This window comes from Nomia melanderi, chromosome 10, assembly GCF_051020985.1.
Source record: "Nomia melanderi isolate GNS246 chromosome 10, iyNomMela1, whole genome shotgun sequence".
NCBI classification, from domain to species: domain Eukaryota; kingdom Metazoa; phylum Arthropoda; class Insecta; order Hymenoptera; family Halictidae; genus Nomia; species Nomia melanderi.
Window position 1 is genome coordinate 1,868,389 of NC_135008.1, and position 24,921 is coordinate 1,893,309.

The following is a 24,921-nucleotide window of genomic DNA, read 5'->3' on the forward strand; positions in this document are numbered from 1 at the left end:
CCAAGCAATACCACAATCTCCAAACCGTTCCTGAAACCAACGTCCACAAGAGATCCCCTATCGCTGACCCATCATCGCACCTAAATCGAAGGTTCGCCAAGGTTCCTCGGCTCGGCACGTACAAGACGTCCTCCGCGACAAAACAGCACGACCGGTCCCGGGACGTCACCTCTGACCCAGATGAGCCTCGGCGCGCGCGGGCGAGCGCGAGGTTCACACGGACACGTAACACGAGGCACTAGACGACGGCGGACTACAGCTCGCGGCCCCGGTCGCATTAGCCGAGACGATATTCTGAATTATGCTTAGCGCTGGCCGCGGCAGCCTCGTTTATTAACGGCTCGCGGTGCTTCCTGATTGGCGAGACGTCCCGAGGAGGACGGGGCCGCGGCGACGGAGGAAACGACCAGCCGTTTTCTATCGTTTTTCAGCCCCCGGCTGAACCATAAGTTCGCCCGTATCGCGTCATGTTGCATTAGCGGGGCGACGATGTGGCACGCCGTCCTCGGGGCTTCTTCCTCCGTTTCGCGTCCTGGCATCCAACCCCCGACTCGACCCGTTTCCAACCACCCTTCGACCCCCGCGCCCCGCCCCGCACCGCGCTGGCCCGTCAAGCCGACTCGAATCGTCGCCTTCTCCCTGCGACATCCTCGGCCACCCCCTCTTCGCCGGCGCCCATGACATTACCGCTCGTTCCCACCCTTCATCGAGTCCCTGACTCGATATGCATGTCCTTCGTGCTACTTCTGTCACCGCGTTTCGCTCCGGTTCGCTCGAAGGCCTCGCCACCCCTTTTTCCTTCTCATCCTTAACGCTGGGTTCATGGAACCTCCTCGACGCTGGAACGCTCGAACTGACCTTTTAACACTTTGCGAGAGACATCGGTGTGTGGTCGAGGCTTTGGATTGCGTATCAATTTAGGTAGGAGTTTTGATGCTTTCACGGCCTGGGTTGTTGCGTTCATTTCTGGCTTTCTGGAGAGAGCCGTGTCCACTAGGAATTTTATCCCAACGTTTACAGTAAAGTGTTAATTGTTTCTTGAAGTGTCTGTATCTTCGTGATTGTAAGTGAAGCGATTGTAACGGTGTTACGGTGTAGCGAAGTTATTTGTGTATTATATACATAATACTATTTAACCCTTTGACGAAGATTCTTTGAAATATAGAAAACCGTCAGATGAAGCTGAATTGTATATCGATTGCTTAGACAACTGGAAAAAAACTATATATTCTGTTGTTTTAGTAATTAAATGCCGACATCCGCAAAGGGTTAATATTCGTTCATTACATACTCCGCAACTGATTACAATTACACCTCATACTTTCAGAAACATTCACGGCTGTTTTTCATTTTCCCGGATATAACGGTCGAATCACAAAGACACCGGTTCAGCGGCACGTACGGAAGGCACTATTCAACCCCCGAAGAATATCAATTCGGATGACACTCGGCTGGCCCGTGAGCCCCCGCGTCTCATATTTTTCCATCAGCCGTTATTCAATGGATTCCGCATCCAGCGGCCCCCGGCCGCCGGCGAGATGAATCGTTAAGTCGGAATCGGGGATAAACAGTCGGTCGGTCGACGGCGGGAGACGGGAAGAGAGGATAAACCGGGGACCTTAGGACGGCGTCGGCGATATTACGGAAGCGGCGGCGGTGTTACTGGCTGCGCCGCTGGTTATATTGGAGACCGTAGAATCGTGCATCTACCGGGAAGAGGGCGGAGATGGGAGGGCGGAGTAAAGAATTATGCTACGTGCCTCGAGTGTCAAGTCGCGGGGGTGGTTTATGGAAGAGCAGCGGAGGCGAGAGCGTCAGGAGCCGACTGCTGTCCCTCTCGCCCTCTTCCCTTCGGGTCCCCCTTTCTCTCCGGGCAACGGGAAATGCATCGATGGCCGCTGTACCAGCCAGCGTCCGAGCTTGCTGCGTTGGCAACTTGTTAGGCGATGGATCCTGGTACGCGAATGTCGACGATGTTTCCGCGGTTAACGATATTTCCATCGAAGCCAAAAGCGGTTTAGGATTCTGACTGGGAATGACTGAAGTTTAATCGTTTCAAGTTAAAATATTGGGTTCCTCTCGGCGTCGTGTAGAAATAGAGAAACAAGTGCTGGGAAGAGGTTGAAGGTAGGGTATGAACTTTACTTCTTCTGTGGTTATTAGTATTGTCGATTCTTTTGAGATTTCGTATTCATATTTTTAAGACATCTTTTTCTTTGGGAGGTATTTAATGAAATTAATCGATTGCGCGAGTAAGTCGACTAACAGTAAATTGGCGATCGAAAGTATCAGAAACCAACAGAAAACTGGCTGAGAACAAATGAAGATTGATCGAATTCCTCAGGCTCGACGTCGAAGGTCGTCTAATAGTATAATTAACCCTTCGAACTCTGTAGGCTCCTGCAGCAGTTACAATATTAAATACTTTAATGAATCTTAAAGAAACTACCCTAAGATTATTCGATTCTCCACACATCCAAATGTACTGAGAAGGAAAATAAAAGGAAGGAATGTTGCATTTCTAATTTTTGCTATGGATACTACAAAAATTAGTTGCAGTTGCTGATAGATTGCAAAACAGCTTGGAGTGCTAAGGGTTAATAAGACTGCCCGACAAAGCGAGGCGCGAATTACAGCGCTAACGCGTCGAAACGGCGAAGCTCTCGCCTTGGCCGACAAAATGGCTGGGAACGCGGGTAAAATATTTCGCGGCAAGTAGACCGCAAGAAATCTTAATTGAAGTCGCTGGAAGGGTCCCATCCGGGCCGTGTATTTTCGGGGTTGGACGCGGATCCGCGCGGCGTGAATGGCCGAGGCGCCTCGGCCGGATTCCGATCGGGAGGAGGAACGGCTGAGCGCGAGCGCGAGCGCGCCACGCTGAATTGGCTCGGAACAGAGAAATCTATTCTGACCGCGGGGCCCTCGCGATACGCTAATATAGTATGCTTCGCAGATGCTAAGAATGGCGCGAGGAGTGCCGACGCGCTCGCGCGCGTCTTCGTTTGCTCCCTTTCTTATGCGATCCGCTCTGAATTCAGCCGCGACGCGGACTTAATCTTCGCGTTAGCAATTTAGTGCTTGGTTACTCGATTTTCTGCGAGCTTCGCTTTCTATTTGCGTGGGCCTGAAATACTCTGGTGCATTAATAAAGTTTGTATTATCCGGGTTATACCGAAACGACGGTCATCCGGGTTAATTGTAGTTTTACATGAATCATCTCTAATAAGCAACAGGTCTTATTCCCTTCTAATAACATATCTGAAGAATAACATTCTACGCTTGCACCATATTTCATTCAAATTTCATTCAAATTCCCGCAACACCGTTTACTTCAACGTACACAGTGAGCGAACTTCAATCCCCGAATACAACTGCATCAGAATTTCACTGCGCAACAATGAATCTTCCGCATAAAATAAACCTCCGCGGCGAGTTAATCGAGAATACGTTATCGTCGAGACCGAGTCTGTAGCCGGTAGTTCCGGTCACACGACTCACCCTGTATATCGCGAGCGGAGAGCTGTCGCGGCGACAGGGAAACGTCGGGACGACGCGGGAAGAATATGCCTGGCGCAATGAGAATGGATGGGGAATTTTTGTAACGTGTGCACGCGGAACAAACACGCCGCGGTACATTTAAAAGGGCGCTGCTATTAGACGCGGAGATTCGAGTCCGCGTCCGCGAGAGTAATGGAAAGCTCCATAAAGCCCGGATGCGACGGGACGCGTGAAACAAAACCGGCAGGGGAAAAAAACAGGGGGCGGAGAAAAATGTCGCAGCCCGACAGGAAATTTCGGCGGACACGTGAACCGTGTTCACCGGGTTTACCGATTTTTCCGAAATCGTCACCCTTTATTTTTCATCGTCACGGCGTTGCGGTTTCCATCTGCTTGCCCCTCATTTCATTATTTAACACTGAAACCACCGAGCAGTTCGATCGACTTTTGAAAATTTTGTTATAGAAATTCTGAGAGTGCTACTGAAACTCTGAGAGTTATAGAAATTCTTGAGTACAACTCAATGCCACGGAGGCCAATAAGAATAATTGTAAATTAGAATAACTGTAAATAGAATTTGGAGATTTCAAATGATTTCAGATTCGATCGAATTGGATAGGTTATTCGCATAATTTCACACGACGGTAAGCGACACAAGACAATAATGTCCAATGTCGAATCGAGTAGCGCGAATGTGTCATCTCCCGAGTGCAAAGGGTTAGATGATTCCAGAGGGTGGCGTCTCGGTTTCCACGATGATCCGGGGAACCGAAGGACGCGCGGATATGGGTTATTCAGGAACGGCTGGGCTCGGCTGAACGTGACCCAAGGCTCGTGACCGTCATCCGCTGTCCCGAGACGATCATGAATCTATCAGAAGGTAATTCTCGCGGTCTCGGGAGCATTAGCTAAATGAGGACACGCTCGACGTGGCGGGGCCCCGGTTGCATTACCCTTCCGCGATCGAAAATTCTTCCGCGTTGCTAAAAGTTTAACCGACTCGCAGCCGGCGTTGCATATCGCCGATGCGTCGACCTACCTGCACGGTGAAGCTCTCAGCGTAAGTGCAAGCTAAAAGCGCACGGGAGTAAGAAGCAGCGATCGGAGAGCAATTTTTCGATTTATAACTGTATCGACTTGAGAAATGAATCTGTATAAGTCATGAGGCAGGATCTTGCTGCGCCCATCCGAGGGAAACTTGGATATCTTGGAGCTAATATCTGATTGAATAATTCGAAATATATTGTGAAAGAATTCTGTGAACACTGAAACTGTGCTTTTTGAGTAATAATTAGAATCTTGAGGGACGAATCGAGGGAAACTTAGATATCTTGGAGCTAATATCTAATTGAATATTTTGAAATATATTGTGAAAGAATTCTGTGAAAATGAAACTGTAGTTTTTGAGTAATAATTAGAATCTTAAGGAACGAATCGAGGGAAACATTCCGCAAAGGGATTCGAAACGGAAAGAATCCAACAAAGCTGATATCTAATCGAATATTTCGAAACAAAGGATCCTCGATTACTACTAGATCCACAGATCATTGTTACTCTATTCCTCCCCAACGTCTTACAAATCGCGAAAACGTCTTCAAAAGCATCGCAACGCGTACCTACTCGCGCGAGCCGAAATCCTGAAACTCCAAATACTCCTCGATTACCACTACATCCACAGACCACTGTCCTTACTCTATTCCTCTCGGAAGACGTCATACAAATCGCGAAAACGTCTTGAAAAGCATCGCAACGCGTATTACTCGCTCGAGCCGAAATCCTGAAACTCCAAATAACATTAAAAACATTGAATACCCATGAAATCGCGGTAAATCTAGGATCGCGAAAATCCTCCCAAGAAGAAATCCTCCCCTTTCATCAGCCAGGAGACATATCAAGCCGCTAATCCAAGGAAGACCGACGTGTCCCGACGCGAGGTCCGGTGCCGGGGAGAAAGGTCGCCGGCGCGGTACGCGTGGACAATGTTCGAGGACGGTAATAAAAAGCGTAGGCAACGGCGGGCGTCGACGTTACACTGGATGACAGGGGGCGTCGGGAGGAGGGTTGGCGCCGGACAAAAGGACGCGGCGAGGAAGACGGGAGAGAAGCGGATAAACGTGTGCGTGGCGGTTGGTTCGCGCGCGGCCGTTCGTCGTTGTGCACATAACGCGCGACGCCGACGCCGACGCCGACGCCGAGCGACGCCGACTGCTGCAATGCGGCGATGTCGGCATTTTAATTGAAAACCCTGGCTCTCTCTCTCTGTCTCTCTCTTTCTCTTTCCTCTCTTTCCTCTCTCTCTCTCTCTCTCTCTTACTCTCCTCTCTTGGTCTCTCGCGATATACTGCCTCTAACCACTTCTCGCTTCTTCGCTCATCCATTCGTGGTTTATTAACGAACGTTAATGTCGTAGGAGCGCGCCTCGTTCCTTTTAATTGCGTCCCTGAATTATTCACCGTGCACGCCGCTGCCTTATCGCGCGCGTCCTGGCCCCGAGCTTCGCTCCCGACGCTATCGACGGGATTCTGACCGACCGGAGATCTGGATGGATTGTTTTCTTAGTGTCTGAAATACGCGAAACCTTCGGCAGATTAAGCTAAATACTCCGATTGCTTAATTAACAGGATGGTATAGTTTGTTTGTCGATGAGTTTGATGATTATCCGAGGTTTTGATCAATTTTATAAATGTAGTTGATTATCGAAAGTGGACGAATGGTAACCGAATGACAGACAGAGTAAAAACACAGTGAACAGCATTACAGCAGGCTGCGTAGATCTGAAGGGTTGCTAGCAGGTGTTAAACCAATTACTGCGATGAGTGTGCTTTTAATTTGCCCGGGTATCGGTAGCATTCCAATTTGGCTACGGCAATTGAAGTTTCAATGTTTCGTATTTGAATTGCGATAATTAGAGGCCCGTGGGTTAACCGGTCAACGATTGACACTGTATCGACAGCTTATAAAATATCGTTTAGAACTCAATTATGTAGAACTCCCTTGTCTCCGAGTTTCAAATAAATATCATAGCGCACGCGTACCTGTTGCGGCCGATTTGAAATAGATGTTCGTATAATGTCTCGCAGTTAGCATGCAGTACAGTCCGTGGGGTGCTTACCTGAAACAGAAAAGAAGACTCGGTTATTCGATGTCGAGATTTTTAATGCTATAAATGCTTTTGTAACGAAACAAACTTTTGTACAGAGTGCAAAGGGTTAGTCGATATCCATCGATCAGTTAGCATCACTCTATTCCCTGCGACTGATCCAGAAAACCATCCCCAATTTTCATACATGTACACTGTCGATCTAACCCTCTAACCGATTAGCACAGAGCTGAGCTCTGAAGACAGCAACCGAGAATCAAGAGACAGAAGCGAAGTAACGCAAACGCGGCGAAAGACGGCAGAAAGAAAGACAGAATCAAGTCGCGAGTATAAAATCGTGTTTCATTAATAAAGAACAAATAGGTTAAACCTCTTAATCATTCGAAATCTCTACATACAACTACACAGATCACTGTAGACCAGTATCAACTAAAAACCGATACGTTCACTTTCAATTCCACAGAGAGACGTTTACAAGAATAAAGACGCAACAGAAACATTCTGATCTGAAGGCCTCTCGCTTCACGCACTTTCTAAAAGAACAGGAAGGAAGCCAATCTACAGCCAAGAAATCCACGGGAGGAGCAGGAAAAATTGCCGTGGAACCTAGAAGAATAAGCGTGTAGAAGTGTGCGCAACGCAAATAGCCGCTATCGGGCAGGGCGCAGATAAGATACACCGGGGCGACTTGCAAGAACGAAACGGCGAAGTGGAAACGCGGCAGAAATTGTTTTCAAACGTCTGTTGCCAGCGTCCGCGGGAATAATCGGCCCGGCGGTTTCATTAAATCCCCCGTATCGCTGGTCCGTCGCCGGGGGAACAGCAGATTAGGCGAAATTTTAATTATTAATTAACGCCGGCTCTCGCGGTGTCGATGATCTGCGGAACCGAGTCGCGTCGCGGCGCGCTTATCGTTGCCCGCGATAGCGGGGAGATTATTAACGCGTTCACTGCCACCGAGAATTTCGAGCGTTCCATGCAACGCTGAACGTTAACTCTTTGACTCCGGAGGCGCCTCTCAGTCGGCGATCGGCTTGACACAGGAAGATTGTCGAGTTTAACCCTTTGCGGTCAGAAGTGCTCTTGGTTTCTCACTTTGAGGTTCATGTCGAAGTTAGTTGATTCGATTGCAGGTTAATACGACGCTCTATTTATTTATTCAAGAATATTTGGGAGCCATTGAAATGTTACCTTTAACTGGTACAATTTTATTTTATTACAATTTTAATTTAAGGGTTAATATCAACCCTTAGCAGTCTTGTGTCGAGTCACGCTCGACATTCAATTTTATTGAAACAGCTGTACCATTCGAAGGTACCATTTCAGTGATTCCCAAGTATTCTTGAACAAATCATTAGAGTCCTAGCGATCATTAACACCAAACGCGATTATAACATCTGCTCTAGAACCCTGCGTTTCCTTTGTCTCGTTTCACTATATATCAATTCTTCTATCGTCCGATTAGTCTCTCCACTTCTGTTTCTACTAAGAGCAAAGGATCACCTGACTTCATTTCTATGTTATCAGTCATTCGACTGTTCAATTTAACCCTTTGCACTCGGAAGTTTTTCACTAGAAACATCCGACATTATCCTATGAGGCGTAGACGACATTTGAAACGAACTAATTATAACACACACGTAACTTGAGAAACAAAGCTATATTATAAATATTTCACATATTCATGCATTATACAAAACTTAATATTTTGTAATTTTGTCATATAAAATCAAATGGCGACTGAGTCACCTCTCGAGTGCAAAGGTTTAACAATGTATATGCACAAAGAACCAATACTATAATATTGGCGTCAAATATTTACGTAATAGGACGTCGCGTTTCAAAAAGCGGTCTCGAAAAATCCATCTGGACAGAGTTAAACCGTGCGATTCCGGAGCGAAGGGGGACAGAGAGCGATAATACGTATGCAGATGAGAAAGATAGAGACGTGGTAGGGGAGTACAGGCAGGAAAAGACCTGGCCGACGTCTGTGCGCGGTTCGGGGGTGGCTGGCGCGCAGAGGGTGGCCACCCCGCGAGCAGTGCCGTATCAAACGGAGCCGGAGCCCGGCTGAGATCGATGCGTCGCGCGGCTCATCACTTATTTACGCCTTCATTACTGTAAACAATGCGTCTCCCTTTGCGTCCGGCCTCTTTCCCCGTCCCTCCGCCACCCCCCGCAACGTGTGCACGCCTCTTTCTCCGTCGGTTTCATTCCCCCAAGCTCGTCCGCCTGGTCCACGATGCCCCGGTGGTTATATTCGCGACTGCGGCCGTCCATTTCCGAAAGTAACTTCTGCCGGAGCTGAGTTTTAAAAGCGTGGAATTTAAAAAGAGCTCGTCGCGCGGCTTCGGGCACCCCGTATCGATCATCCGCCGCGCGGTAACGGGTTTTTGTAGACGGAAGTTGTTAACGGAGATTGTTTTCCATTGTTTCGGGGACGTTGCTTCAGAATCTCGACGACTCTGTTCGGTCGCTCGGTTGATTGCGTATTTGGGGCTCGGTTCTTTAGAATTAGGGTGACTGGCTTCTTTGGGATCGAAGCGATAATGCGATTGAAGGGAGGTTCTTTGATTTTAATGGAAATTAGGGTGTAAGGGGAATTATGTAACTGAGCTACACTGTGCGAAGTATTGAACTATGCAACTGAGTACTGTACTATGAAGTTGAATCACTGCACTGTACAACTAAGATATTGCATTATGCAACTGAACTACTGCACAGTGCAACCAAAGTATTGAACTATGCAACTGAGTACTGTACTATGCAATTGAATCACTACACTTTGGAACTAAGATATTGCACTGTGCAACCGAAGTATTGAACTATGCGACTGAACTATTACTCTATACAACCAAAGTATTGAACTATGCAACTAAGATATTGCACTATGCACCCAAAGTACTGCACAATGCAATTGCAACACAGCACAGTACAAAGTATTGCACTCTGCAACCAAAACACTACACAACGCAAAGATAAAAATGTTCGCCCAAGTTATTCAATAGTCCCTCCATGTATCTTCCAACCTTCCCAGAGAAAAACTCAGTTCCATCAGCAAGTTCTAAGCCTCGGCTGGACTTGATTAGAAATTTCCAATGAATCGCGGCGCATGAGAAACACGGAGCACGATAAGCGGGCACGTGGCCCGATCCCGAGACCGCCATTATGCAATATCGGCGGCCGCACTTCGCGCGATAACGCGCCCGCCGACCTTGCCCGTGTATTTCTGAAACTCACGACAAACACGGGCGTCGGGTTTCGCATCAGCCCGGCCGGGCTGGTAACCTAATTATTCAAGAAGTGGGCTAATTCGGACAATCGCGACCGCGACCGCGCCGAGGAGCGCTAATTTTTCCCGGCCGAACGAGGAAGACCGCAATTACGCGTCCCGTTCGTCGTCGACCCCTTCGCTGCCGTGTGCACGCAGTAAAAAGTCATCTCCGCGGATCGATACGTGCAAAAACATTCGATTATACTCTGACATGACGGTCTGCCACTTATAAATTGATCGTTGTCAACATCTCTTCAACATTTACTTCCACTCTTTGGTGAGATCGAAGTCTCGGAATATTCAAGGTATCACATTAGACAGTGTTGGCTCATTAGACGGTGTGTAGTATCAAATACGTGGCTCGTCGAGAGGTTTGGTAATTAGAAAACATTGCCATACAGTTCAGAATTAATTTACTTATCGATCATTTCAATGTTTCTATCAATTTTGAGAATTCAAATGGGAAAGAGTGGAAATTACAGCGCCGGTGTGAATGTGTTAAATAAATTCATTTGATTGAACTCAATAAATCCGTCCAATGATCTTTTCATTGCGTCTAGTATTTACTTCGACACATAATCGTGGAAACCTGCTTCACTCGTTAATATCGGGAACAACCGCGCCATTTTCCTTTACTATTCATTACGAAATCCTCGTCGCATAAATTGTACTTCGACGATGATCAATCAATCCTTTCGTTTTCAACACGCCGATTCAAGTTCGCTTACGTAAGTCGCGACATTTATTGCACGGCGATAGGAATCATTCGGAAATATAAATAAACAACCGATCGACCGAACCAGTTCGTTTCCACCTTCGCGAGATAACGGCCTTATCTTCTGTTACGGAGAACGCGAATCGGATTCGTGTTAAACGCCACGCACGGACGATAAAAATTCCGTTACGGTTGTTGTCAGGATAGATCGTGTTTGACGGGACATCGTAAAAACGAAGTTCACTTAACATTTTTACATAGTTTTACTACGCGAACGTCTGCCGTAGACAAAGAGTTTGACAGGCAAAGGGTTGAAGCAGTAGAAAATCATCGAAGAAACCTAGGAGACACTCGGAGTGCAAAGGGTTAACGGCGCACAAAAGAAAATTTCGAAAAGTTCGATTACACCGGTGATGGTCGCCGATGTCACCTCCGATTATTTTGATTTCGTTCCACCGACCTCGGGCCAACATCGACAGTTTCGTGTCTCGCGGAATCCTGATTAGCAAACGAGGCGCTGCCGAGCGAAGCCTAGAACTATTCTCACGAGACAGACGCGAGGGAGACAACATTGAATCGCGCTTACGTCATCCTTTATACGGGAAGACGGGCACCGATATCATTGGGAGCATCACGCCGCCGCCACGCCTAATTATCATCCCCTACGCGCGCTGCCAGCGTTATCTACGAGCCACCCTGTTTTACTAGGTCACTCCATAAGTAATGTCGTTCTTTAACCAGTTAACCAATTAACCGTGTTCGACGAGTATACACGTCATCGTGAAGTTCGACACGATGCTAATTCTCTCAGCGATGAATTCTTGATTTTTTCACGTAAACCTGTAATTCTTCTTTCTTTCGCTTTGGTCTTTTATTAAAATATACTTTAGGTGCATTCGTCCTTCGACGAGTACACGCTCCATTTTCTTATTTTATTGCACGCAGAACCAGAGGTTTCTCCAAGTATATTCCACAGTTAACTGGTTAAATGCAAACTTCGAATTGTCGGAAACGGATACTTTTGACGGGTTTCGATTTTTTTGTTTAGCAATTATCGATATCTTCGGAGCATTGAATATTCGAAATGATTTTGAGAATAAATAGCTTCATTTCAGTACTATAATGAACGTCTGGAGAAACTGAAAATAATCTATTGTTACAATTTTTATGGGAATTGCATGTTAATCGTGTTAAATGCTCGGTAGTTCTAGTGTTAATTGTCAATGTATCGTTATTATCTTCTGTTGCGGTTACTGACACACAGAAATCAACCCAGTCTATTTTAAATATCTGACTACCGTTTTATACGATCATTACCCATTTCTCAATGAATTTTAGAACTCCTCAATTTTAATATTTAATTCTCTCCAATTAAACCACGAAAGACACGTTTATTCGACAAAGTAACATATTTATTCGAAACGGTTACCAACACAGAAATCGATTCAGTCTCATCTTTCCCGGAGCAAATATGTTATTGTCAACTTCACCGGCGATACGATAATAAAGCAAACTGCAAGCGAAGTAGCCCGGTTGTCGAATTAAATAACACAGGAAAGAATGGCGCAAACACAAACGAATTTGATTAATATATTTGTCGCGTCAAGTATCGCGGGAAGAATCGAGCAGCGATTTAAACGTAACGATTCCAGCGAACAAATCCGAGAGGCTTCGTTACGGCGTTTACTTTGGTTACACGTTTAAAACCCTCCGATTCCGTTATTCCCCGTCGCGTTAATGAAATAAAAGAAACGGTTAAAACCGACGGTTATTAAATGTAATTAACAGAACCGCGAACAATCGGGGAGCGCGCGGGGCTCGCGCCGGTGGAAAACGAATGAAGGTGAAATGGGAAACGAGAGGAGAGCCGGGGCACCGTAACAAATGTAACAAAGTAGTAGAAAATAAATGAAGAAGCCGTAGGTGGATACTATCGAAGAGTTTATCCGCTCAACGTGTTAACACGCTCGACGGTGTAACATTAGAACCTACCGAGCAGACAAATCGACGAGACTATACATTGTGCAATTTACAACGCCGTGTTTATTCGCGGTTTAAATTATATTACGGAATAACGGATTTTCTGTACGAACGAAATTGTACGATTTGCATTGAAATTTTAGAGAAATTTAGTACGATGGCAGACCGTTGGACATAAAGTGTTTTAATAATGTAGGACTACTCAGCTGTCGGTCATTCGAAACATAAACAAGTGACCGAAAGAGTGAGTCACCGAAAAATAAGTGTGAGGGATGCATGGGGAAAGGCGACTCTTGTTTCTTGCCTTTTGCCTTTTGTCCTTTGCCAGTTTGTGTTTTGTGTCGTGTGTGAGAATTGCGAGCTGGAGCGAACGAAGTAATAAAGAGAGTATTGAGAGAGTATTGCGAGTATTGCGAGTATTAATGCTCGGTAGTTCTAGTGTTAAGTAGGCGTTAAAATCAATTGTTACAATTGAGGTTCTGCTAAAACGGTGTCATCGTTGATTGATCTTCGAGACACCCCGCATTCGTCGATTCTCGGGAATGTAAGGAACCACCTGCTTTACGAGTGATAATGTAAACAGCTGAATATTTAAAAGTGATAACGTTGCGAAGTAAAAGGAAGTGAAACCCTCATTTGCAACTGAAATAACCGCACCTCCGCGGCCCTCTCTCTCTCTCTCTCTCTCTCTCGACCATCATTTGAACAGTTTACGCAGTGCAAACGGAAAGATAAGTGAAATTGGCTCAGCGTTTAGCGCGTTAATAAAGTAAATTCAGAAAAATGCTTGTTCGCCCGCGCAGTTAGACACGGAACGGTGAAATCGGATGAATATCCGAGGAATTCCGCGCTCGGACAATGAATCGACGATCGCTCGTGTCAAATAATACTGACGGATAATACCGTGCTTGGCGAAACTACTTTATCAATTGCGTTGCTGATTCAATGGATAAATAGAATTTAATGTTTAATCTATATCCACGATTATCCTGAACGATCGTTTGCAATTGATAGTAGAAAGACTTTCGATGTACGTTCAAAAAAGGTAGACAACCATAATAAGCAGACAACTTTACATAAATTATTTTAGTAACAAATACTTCAACCCTTTGAACTCTGTAGGTTCGCAGTTATTAATATCTCAAAAGCATTGAATATTTCAAATAATTTTGGAAATAAATATTTTTACTTGAGTACTACGACGAATATCCAAAGAAACTGAAAATAATCTATTGTTACAATTTTTATAGAGATCACATATCAATCGTATCAAATGCTCGGTAGTTCTAGTGTTATACACCAACTTTCCGAAATAATTCAAATATTCATCAATCTAATGAAGAATTAAATATCGCGAGCAGAAAATGTATGAGTCAAGACAGTCTAAAAGGTGCCAAGAACGATTCGGTAGACGATTTCGATCCGATCGTTCGATGAAACCCGCGCACCGACGATCGCTCGCCGATAGGTGAGAGGAACGAGTTCCGGAGGAAGGAGAGCGCGAGGACGCGGATGACACTGCGCTAAATTCGTGATTTACAAGTGGAGCGGAAGCGGCTATCGCACAAAGCCGTGCGCGCGGGCCTAATGCACTCGTGAACGAATTTTATTGTCGCGCGGTTGCGCAAACAAGCGGCCGAGCTGGCCGGCCCGGCGGAAAATAGAGCGATGCGTGGCGTGCCATCGTAGGCTCGGCGTGTATCGCCGATAGCTGGAATAATATTCTATCGAGCAGATATTCGAGTAACGTCCGCCGATCGGCCGTCGTTAACGCTGGAGCAGATGCGAACCGAACCGTTCCCGACTCCTTCGTGCAGAGTTATCGAAAAGAGAGGCTTTTTCGAGAAATTATTCACGAGGAATTATTGGTTATTGAGAAATTATGGATTAGGTGATATTATACGTTAGCATAGTGCTATGGCAGTGCTGTTCGAACGGCCGCCATTAACCGGCAGATGGGACGAACTGAGTCATCCTTGACTCCTTTTTGAGGAATTATTAATGAATTATTGATTACTCAGAATTGGTTACTGAGGAATTGATTAGGCACTGCGCGAACTAAACTACAATTGAAATTCTAATCTGAATAAGTTTGTTATTTCTGTAAGATTGGAAGGTCAAATTAACAGCTCGCTGGTTAACAAGCTGAGTTATTCATAACCGACGCTTCCGAATCGCTTGGGAACGATTACAATATGTAACTCTCGTTGAGTCATCTCGATGACTGTTCTACGAAAGAATTTATCTGAAACACTCGAGGTTCTCGTGGCGGTTGTACCAAGCGTTGTCTCCGAACCTCTCGCGCGTTCGAATTTCAACCTCTGCTTTACGTTCTATTATTCACCGGGAATCAGATTTCAATATAACCGACGCGAATTTTTCGCTTCTGAATCGAAATAACCAAATCGATTCGGGCAATCGTCTAAAATTTCGAAGAGTCGGGTAGTCTAGCGTCGAATCATTTCAATAGTAAGACAACGAGAACACTTGTAATAAATAACAATCAAGAATTTTTACACCTCTCTTCTCCAAATAAGACGAGGAGACGTAAGAGAGGAGGCTTCGCCGTTCGATTCGAGAAGCGTGTTTACAACTCCGAGGCATCGCGCGCCGGCCAGAAGCCGAGTTATTTGCAGTCGCGCGATTGCACGCGAACCACGGCCTGTTTTTGCGCCGAAGAGGAGAGACCAGAGCCACGGTTAAACGGCGCATCGAGGACAAGATTATCGTACACACTCGCGCGCTGGACGCTCCGCCGCTGGAGCGGCCGCGGTTTTCGCGAGGAAATCGTTCGATGATGAACGAACGATGCCCTCGCTAACACGTACACGAAGGAATAATTCTAAATCATCCTCCGTTACACGGGTCCTCTTACGAATCGCTGCGAACTGGAATTTCGAATTCACATTAACTTCCTACAACTATTGCAACGTCTATGAAAATATTTAACACACCGAAAGTATCGCTACTCAACCCTTTACGAACGACTGTCGTTCACGTCAACATTCGGCGAGATGAAATGTTCATATTCGCAAGAGTAAATCAGTTTAAATGACAATTAATCAAACAATAATCCAGTTTCCTTTCTTCCATTAACACTAGGTTTACGGAACGCAATTCGACGCATGTTGAATCTTATAAACATTACTCGGTAAACGCTTAACTCGGTTTTCGTCGATTTACGCGAACACGTATCCTAGCAGCCTATTCCTAAGCCCCTAATTTCCAAGTTCCGAACTAACGAATACCAATGATTCTAGGAACAACGGTGATGGCAATTTTCGAGGTCAACTTATATCACTATATACAGAGAAACTCGGATATCATATGTAATATATTTCAAACAGATAATCGATTCGAATGACATTTTATATTTCCTTCAATGGTAATCAGCGAAGTTGCATAGCCAAGTGTCTATATAAAAACGAGATTTCTCGGTACCGGTACGCAATGTGTTACTCCGCGCGCGCGCGACGTTGCGATTTAAATCAAATCAGAGAGTCACCTTCCGAGCGCAAAGGGTTAATCTGGCAGGCGGCCGAAAATCCGCGGATTCCAAATTTGTCGGCAAGTAGCCCGCGCAACTACGCGTATATTTTTGGTCCGGTCCTCCGCGGACCGCCGGCTAATAATGACTCGTTCGAGGAACTATCGGCCGCCTTCTGGAACTCATAACTATATATTTGATCCGGGCCAGATAAACATCGCTCTCGAAAATAGTAACCCGCGGCCCGTGGCTCGAGCCTCGCGATACGTCTTCGCACGGTCCCCGGTCTTCTTCTTCTCCGCTTCATCTTTTCCCCCGTGTGTCTCTTTTCTTTTCTTCCCTCTGTTTCTTTTTTTCCGTCGGCCTCTTTTCTTTCGCTGACGAATCGGTTAACGAGAGCGAAGAGGGAAAGAGGAGAGGAGCGATGGCTGCCCGCTCCGCGAGAAGAGAAGCGGCAGACGCGCTCATGCGCTCGAGATCTCTCATCTGCTCGTTCGATCTCTCGTACGTTTCTTTCCACGGCCAGAGATAGCTCGCCTCTAAAGATAGGCCGGTTGTTCTACACGCGTTTCGTATTATGCCGCCATTATCGATAAACCGACCGGCGGCTGGATATTTTTGGCCTCTAAAAGGCTCTTCGACTTCTTCTTCTGCTTCGCCGGTGTCCGGCCGATTTCGCTGCCGATCCGCTTCGACGTCGGTTGCCGTTGGAAAATTCGGTGGGAAGAATCGTGTAATATCTTAACCCTTTGCGGACGAATGTCGATGTTTCAGAGAGATCAAATGTTCGTGTTTGGAGGATTAGATCGCAGACAATGATTTAACACTGGAACTAACACTTAGATTCAGTTCTTGAAAATCCTCTATAGAAACTTCCAAGGGCGCATCGATTTGGGAAACTGCTGAAAATATTCGACACGAGAAAATACAATATTCTAGAGGAAAGGGTTAACAATAAGAACAGGATAATTAACCTTCAACGAACCGGTGGAGAACGATAGTCACGTCGAACAAGGTTCAAACTCGCGAATCCGGGATAAAAACACAGCTAAACAGCGCGGCGCGTGGATCTCGATCGGCAAACGGAATTACGGAAAGCGGAATCGATTGATAATTGTCGGGCGGATCTGCCGGAATTTCGTGCAGGAGCCATGGAAACGGGACCGCGGAAAAATGGACCGGTTAAAGGGCTGCGCGAGGGAGGAAACAATACTCGCGTCGGAAACGTTTCTGCTTATATCGGTCCGATTAAGTAGAATCGCCTTCCTCGCGGTCCAATGCCGATCGAATCGAATTTTCGCCGATCTATCGCGTCTCATGCTTTCAGCACGCTTATCAGCAACATTTCCCTCCACAATCAACCTTCCGAAAATTAAAACATTAATTCTCAAAAATATCAAAACCTCCAGTTCACTATTATCAAACTTTAAACAACATTATTACACTATCTAAACTAAATACTCAAAAATCCTTTGACTACTAACTCATTCTCATTTCCCAAGCATCACGTCGCATCCACAATGACTCGAATTTTCCCGAGATTCAACGTCCCAACGTAATCCAAGCTCGTTATGCTCGTTGAACGCGTAGTTTCTCCAACGTTACGACACACGGTAGAACGTGGGATTCGCGGAGGTTCGTTATCTCGAATATTCTTCGTATCGGCCGAGGAGGAGGCATGTTTTATTGAATAAAATATTGTAACCGGGACTGCTATCGAAACGAATGCTGGTAGCGAATGAGTTAAGCGTCGTACACGTATCGCGATAATTAGTCGACGGGTTTAATTAACTCGTCCCGACGCGACGACGGCGATCGCCGAGGTGCTCTCGCTCCGGCCGGCCGGTCCCGTTCCCCGCCGCTGGGCGTCCCTTTTTTTTCTCCGCTTTTCCCTCTCCCTGCCCCCTTTTTTCCTGTTTATCAGGCTGGAACCCGCCGGTCGAGCGGCACGAGACAATCGCGCGTACGAAACCGCGACGGTATGGTGCACTTGTGCGGTGTCATGGTCGAGTTAAAATTAGCAAGTCAACCGGATTCTCCTGTGCGACGCGAGCCGCCTGAACGGCGAATTCAACGCCGACTGCCGATCGAAGTCCGCGCGAATCTAGTTTTATGTCGCGCCCGCGAGCAGGTCGCCCCGGGAAATCGGAGCGAAGCTTTTACGGTTGACTCGTGTCACTCCGAACGGAGCAGCCTCCGGATTTTTCGTGGATTTCTATGGTAAACGAGGGAAGTTAACCGGTTAACTGGGTTTCACGAGTATACGCGTCATCTTGAAACTCTTAATGGTGCTAACTTTTTCTACGATGGATTATTTATTTTTTGAGACGAACATGTAATTCTTCTTCGTTTCGATTTGGTCTTTCGTTAAGATGTATTTTAAGTGCACTTCGCCTGCATTTGACGAGTATACACTTTATTATTTGATTTTATTGCACGTGCAATGAGAGATTTTTCAAACTAAATTACTCGCTTAACTGGTTACGGAAACGTTTCGATAAGAGTGTTAACGTATACATTAATCATCAACGCTAACTAAGATATTAGTTGTACCGAGATGATGATTGTATCGAAACTATATTGCTTTTCTATTCGGAGATATCAATAGTACCCAAAATTATATCGATTTCCACCCTAAGATTGATTCTACCGAAATTATATCATTTCTCTATCCCAGAATATCGATTGCAAATTTTTCTACCCTAAGATATCAACTGTACCGAGACGATACTGCAAACTTTCCACCCTGAGGCATCGATTCCACCGAAAGTAACCACGGAAAGGATACTCGAAAGGTTGTCAAGCCCGAACTGTCCGATTTCCGGAAGCGCGAACGCGAGGCGGCCCGTTAGGCGCGGACACTTTACTCTCGGTTAATATTTATGCTTTGCCCGCCGCGTCGACGGCCGTCCGTGTTTTACATGCAAATATTTCGGGGGGGAACCGAAAAAACTGCTGTCATTGCGCGGCAGAAAAAATGAAAGCGGCCCATGCGTGATTTATATCGCGCCGCATAAAACGGGTAATGAATGGCGGGCACGGGTGCGTGGCCCGGCCCCGCGTGTGCGCCACACGCGCGCGAAAACTCGCGCAATCGATACGGGCTTGAACCCCGCTGTAATCCCCGGTTCGGCTATATATCCCGAATAAAGTTGAGTAAAGCGCGACACGGATATCAGCGGCGATTTAGCTACGCGTTTCTCAAACACAGAAGTGTCATGGGACACGACACGTCGCAATTTTTCAGTTATTGTGCCCCGGCAACATCGGGAAACCCGACTCCACGGTTTACGCGTGTAAACTTTGATAAAGACCATTAGCGCTGAAGCCGCTAGATCATCGTTGCATTCGACAATTTCATTCGGGAGCATCTTAAATCAATAAACCGCGATTACAACCGGAGGAATCGTAAAACTAACGTCAGGCTTCAACGAATTATTATCGTAATTTCCGATTACTAATCCTCGATAGCTTTATAATTCGAAACACAGGAATTCGAGAAATTCGATCTAACATTAATGATTCCTTAACCCTTTGCGGTCCGAAGTTTTTCACTAGAAATATTTCATTTTCTGACGAGATGAAGACGATATTTCGTACAACCAACTCGACGAGAAATTCACGTGAATTGACGGACAAAGCTATTTTACGTGAATATTTCTCAGATCGATGCATTATATGAAGTGTAATATTAAATATCTAATACTATTCCTGGTGCAATATTGGAGCTTACAGGGTTCAAAGGGTTAAACACCGTAGAAAACCAGTGTACATCGATCCTCCGCATTCGAACGACTCAATTATTCACGAAGTTCGTATCTCGCGTACGAAAGCCGTCGCCGAAACGCCGACGTTCTACGCGGATTGCCACAAAACACGAGTCAACAAATAAAAACGGGACACGCAATCATCCATTAAAGTCACCGTCTAATTACCGATCGCGCGCGGCGTTGGGCGCAAAAACCTGCGAAAAGAGGGACCCGCTCACGCGAGCGTCCCCGCCGCGGCGATCAATACAAAGGAAAAACGTCGTCTGACTCGAAAAAAACAGGAGGAACCGGAACGGACGCGGGAGAGGGTTAAAAAACAAAGAACGGAGAGAAACAAACGATAGCGGCGAGCTTCCGGCCGGCGAGCGAGAGCGAGCGGTATCGCGTCCGAAATGGAAGCGGCGGCGGAATCAAAAATCGAATCCGCTCGTCCCGGCTGCGTCGGCGGCGGCCGATAACGGTGTGCACCTATATACACAGTGAACCGGATCGTCCGAGGAATGACGCGGCCGCAGACGGGCGAGACAATACGCGCGGCGGTTGATTTTTCGCGCGGACTGTACCGAACCGTGCAGACCGCGGCGATGTAGGTTACAAACAGAGGTAACATGGATATCGATTTCAGGCGCGGTATGCAGCACCGTTGCGGAATGCCCGTTCTAACGTTCCGTCGGGGACCGGTGCGTGCGGAAACCGCGCGCTGCGGGATAAGGCCCGCCTCGCCGTTCGAAAACAAAATCGATGTCGCCGGAACTGACGAGCAGTTGGAATTTTTCTACGGGAAGTCTGACAGTGCTATTGTGACTTTGATTGACTCGTGATTCTACTTGGCTAGTGGTAAATCAATTTAATAAGAAGTTTCTGTTATCTGTTTAATAATTGCATTATTAGAACTACCGTACCAGTCGAAATGACTGGTTCAATTCTTTTAGCAATTATTGATATTTTCAAAGCATTGAATATTCGAAATGATTTTGAAAATAAATAGTTCCACTTGAGTACTATAATGAATGTTCGAAGACACTGAAGATAATCTATTGTTACAATTTTTATAGGAATTCCATATTAATCGTATTAAATGCTCGGTAGTTCTAGTGTTAAGAAGGAAACCATGTTTTCTTATAACATGTGTGGAAAATCGAATAATTTTAGAGTAGTTTCTTTATGATTCACTAAAATATTTAGTATTATAACTGGTGCAATATTGGAGCCTACAGAGTTCAAAGGGTTAAATAGAGGAAGCTTGTCTAATCAAGGAATTCATCAATAACATTCCTTTTGAAAGTTTCTGTTCAGTCCTTTAAACTCTCTATCGATAATTGATTTTACTAGCACCTTTCTTTTAAATAAAGTAATAAGAACCAGCTTCTTTCCCTTTTTCTATATACCCAGCCTTGATAAGAGCAAAACGAAAGCTTCCCGATCGACGACAGGTTTATTCAATCCAGCAAACCTGGAAAATCCTGTTCTTGAATGTTCCGCGCGTTCCTAATATTACCCGTCGAATGTTCGTAAGATTAGAGAATCCTTTGAATCACGCCGATGGAGAATGTATTCCAACGGGGAAGCGGTCCGTAACTACGGAAAGATCGTCGTCGGCCACGAAAAGTCGGGCTTATTTCAATTTCAAATCCGTCCAATCTGGGAGAACGATCTCGAGGCGAGCACGAGGAACGCCGAGGCGAGACGCGTCTCGGCGCGCGCGTTTTTTTTTTCGACGGGATAGCTGACCGATTTCCAGCCGATGCGTGCCGCGTATCTAATTAATAGAAAAGAACAGGTCGACGGGTTGCACAAGAGGGGTCCGCCGCTGGTGCGCTGCCGCGAACGGTCGCGTTAATATCTGGACCACGCATCGCGGCGCTGGCCGGGACAAACGGTGGAACGGTTCTCTGCGGTTTCTGCGCGCGAAAGTCGCCTCGCCGAGTACTGTTTCATTATCGAATCACGTTTCAAGCGGCGCACCGTATTCACCTAGTTACACGCCGCCTCTATCTAACTCGGAAACTGTTCCAGCTATCTCGAGGAGCGCACCGGAGAGTCGTTCGACGGCAGACACCGATACCGACGATCGAAACCTGCTCCATACTGATTTTTCGCACGGTCTCATTGTCGGATGCCTAGGACCCGATTATTGACACGTTAAGCGCCACGAAAATCTTAATAATAGTGTAACGCAAACATTGCAACGTCAGATAATTAATAATTGTTCCCGCTTGTCTTTGTTACGAAAGTAAAACTCTACGGGAAAACGCTTAAGATTTTCGTGGCGCTTAACTTAGTCACGTTATTAAACATTTTCATTTCACATCGGTTGTCTTGTATGTTACGATTGTTTTCTAGTCATTCGGAAGCGTCGGTCACCGATGACTGACATGGCGCTTAACGTGTTAAAATCGTGCTTTCGATTTAAATAATATTATTTATTCCATGAAAATTTAGGAGAATTGAGGGATATCAAGATTTTAGAAATCTATCTGGTATAGGTCGTTACTTTTGCAGAATATAGATCGTAGAGTAAATGTTTCAGTCTTCGAATTTTTATTAGAACGAAGAATATCGCGATACCAGAATATAGTAGACACAGCAAAGTCAACGCGTGAATAATCGCGTTTAATCAATTATCTTGAAACATATTTTTACTGAAAAAGGTATTTTGTATTACAGCTTGAATGACTGAAATAATAGAAGCTTGAAAGCGCAGGAAAGCTTCTTTGATAAACGTTCAAAGTAGTCGATTCAGCGATACGCTGAAATGTGATTCAATTAAAATCTCAGCGAACGAGCTCTCGTAGTTGTAATAAAAGAATTAAGGAATCGGTTCCAGCGTGAATTCAGTATCTTCGAAGAACGATGTTTCACGGCCGACACGCCGCGCACGGTTCGCCTGCGGTGGAATTCAGCTCCGCCGAGGCTCCTCGTATCAGACGCGTCTAATTTCGCTGGAAGTTCGTCACAGGCCTCGATCCGCTGCGTAGATCAGCCGTGGAAGGCGGTAATGGCCGAAGTGGCGCGTCACGCGAATCTAAATGCAGAACGCGGCGAACGTTGAACCGCGCGAATCTTTGTTTACGCGTCACCTCCGGAAAAATGAATATTTATGGAATCGATGGATCGAATTTTCCCGCTCGCGTCCGACCGGAAAAGCGGGAATAGACTGCGCGCGGATTATCGGGCCGAGCCGATTTCGATTCGACTCCGCGAAACGTCGCGCGACGAGCAATCTATGGGAAAATTGGGAATAAATGGCGAAAGTCGTGCCGTCGAACGTTTCTTCCTTTTTTTATCTATTGAATAAATTTTTTTATGACTGTTCTACGATTCCTTGAACAGTCGTCGATACTATTCAACAAATTTGAATAATTTATTCAGAAAAATTCTGACTATATTCTGTATATCCACGTTTCTAAAGTAGAATAATTGGTAAGAATAATATTTAATTTGAACTCACGAATGAGCTCAGAAGCCCAGAAAGCAAAAGTTGAGGAAAATTTTCTTTCTAGAGTAGGAAGAACGAGTAAAGTCCTCTTCCAACCGAACCAACGCGATCAACGAGAACGAATAAAACGAGACTTTCCACTATCAATGAAATAACGGGAGAAAAGATTTCAATGCCAAGATCAAGCTGAAGATCACGGGAAGAGGAAACGCGTCGCGAGTATGTAGATCACGGAGGGCTCGATCGATAACCCTTCGACGAACAATCGAGACCGAAAGGAGCGGGTCGTATCTCGACGATCTCGTGCCGGCAGCGGACGCGACGAGGAAAACGCGCGCGCGACCGCGCTGGAAGGAAGTTCGAGCCGCGAGGCGCGTCTCGCATTATCATGCGAATGCGGCACCGAGCATTCCGAACGATTTGAATATTTCGTCAATTAAGCCGATGCCTGATTTGCATAGGTGAGAGACAGGGTCGGCAACCGGCGACTATTTATTTTCGTGCGTGGCGGTGGTCGACGGCGCCCGGATCGATACCGATTCTCGGCACCGAACAGATACGATCTGGCCGCGTCGCATCCCTTCGCTACACTCCGCAACCCTTCAACCCTCTGCACTTGAGAGGTGAGTCTTCGTTACCGTTTGATTCGATGTATGATTGTAAAATTGAAGATTCGGTTATTCAATTTTGAATTAGATGATGGGACACATAGGAATAAAATTTGTGATTTCATTTGTGCAAGATTTTAGGGTTCGAAGATATCAAAATTTTATCAAAATTAAATATTTTTGTGATCGCATTTGTACAATAGTTTTCTTTCTTTTTATATACCTTCATCGGAAGGTGGTGAATGCTTGTAATAGACGATATATTAGACTAACTAAGCAACCGAAGTGATTCAATTGCAAATGAATTTAGAATTTCCCTTCAAAACATAATTCGCGACTTCAATAATCACAGAATAACAATTTCGATTGATCACTTCGAGTTCGATATCCCTATCATCGTTGATACAACTCTTAATCAACTACCATGCAGTTCCTTCAACCCTTCGCGGACGAATGTCATTTTGCTGAGATCGAACTTCCATGTTCGGAATACCCAGTTGTGAAGTAATTTAACTGTTCGAACAGAAAATCAGTTTCCTTATTCTCCGATTTAAGCATTGTGTTTAATTTAGCAGAATTTGCAAAGGGTTAAAATATAATATTCCTAATTCATTACCATCACCGTATCAATCCGAGATATAAAACTTCAACGTAATATTCACGTTGCCACCGATAAATCGTATAACTCCGAAAAACCAGCATGAAACGCGCAGTGAAACGCGAGATAAGCATATCATTACGCGCTGCGTGCCGCGGTGGCCGAAAATAATGCCCGCCGAGGAACGAATGACCCGCAGAAATTCCTCCGCCGCTCCAGGGGTTAACCCCGATTTTTTTCGACCGCGGAAATTGCTTCGAGGGCGAACGGTCGGGGGTGGGAAGCGGGCGAGAGCATCCCCTCGAGCCGTGGATTCCCCGCGTGCCTAGCGACGCGAATAAAATTCTCGAGTTCCGCGGCCCGCGGTCCCCGTACGCGGCGCGCACGCAACTTTCACGCGCCCCTCCGAGCAAACGAGATCATCTTTCGATCCGCTCTCCCGGATTCAACGA

General features: G+C 45.9%; 1 protein-coding gene across 7 annotated transcripts in view; it reads right to left on the reverse strand.

The window, feature by feature from the left end:
* Window positions 1–24,921, reverse strand: part of mam (neurogenic protein mastermind) — a 255,759-nt gene that overhangs the window by 52,420 nt on the left and 178,418 nt on the right. The gene's annotated exons all lie outside the window — the stretch shown is intronic.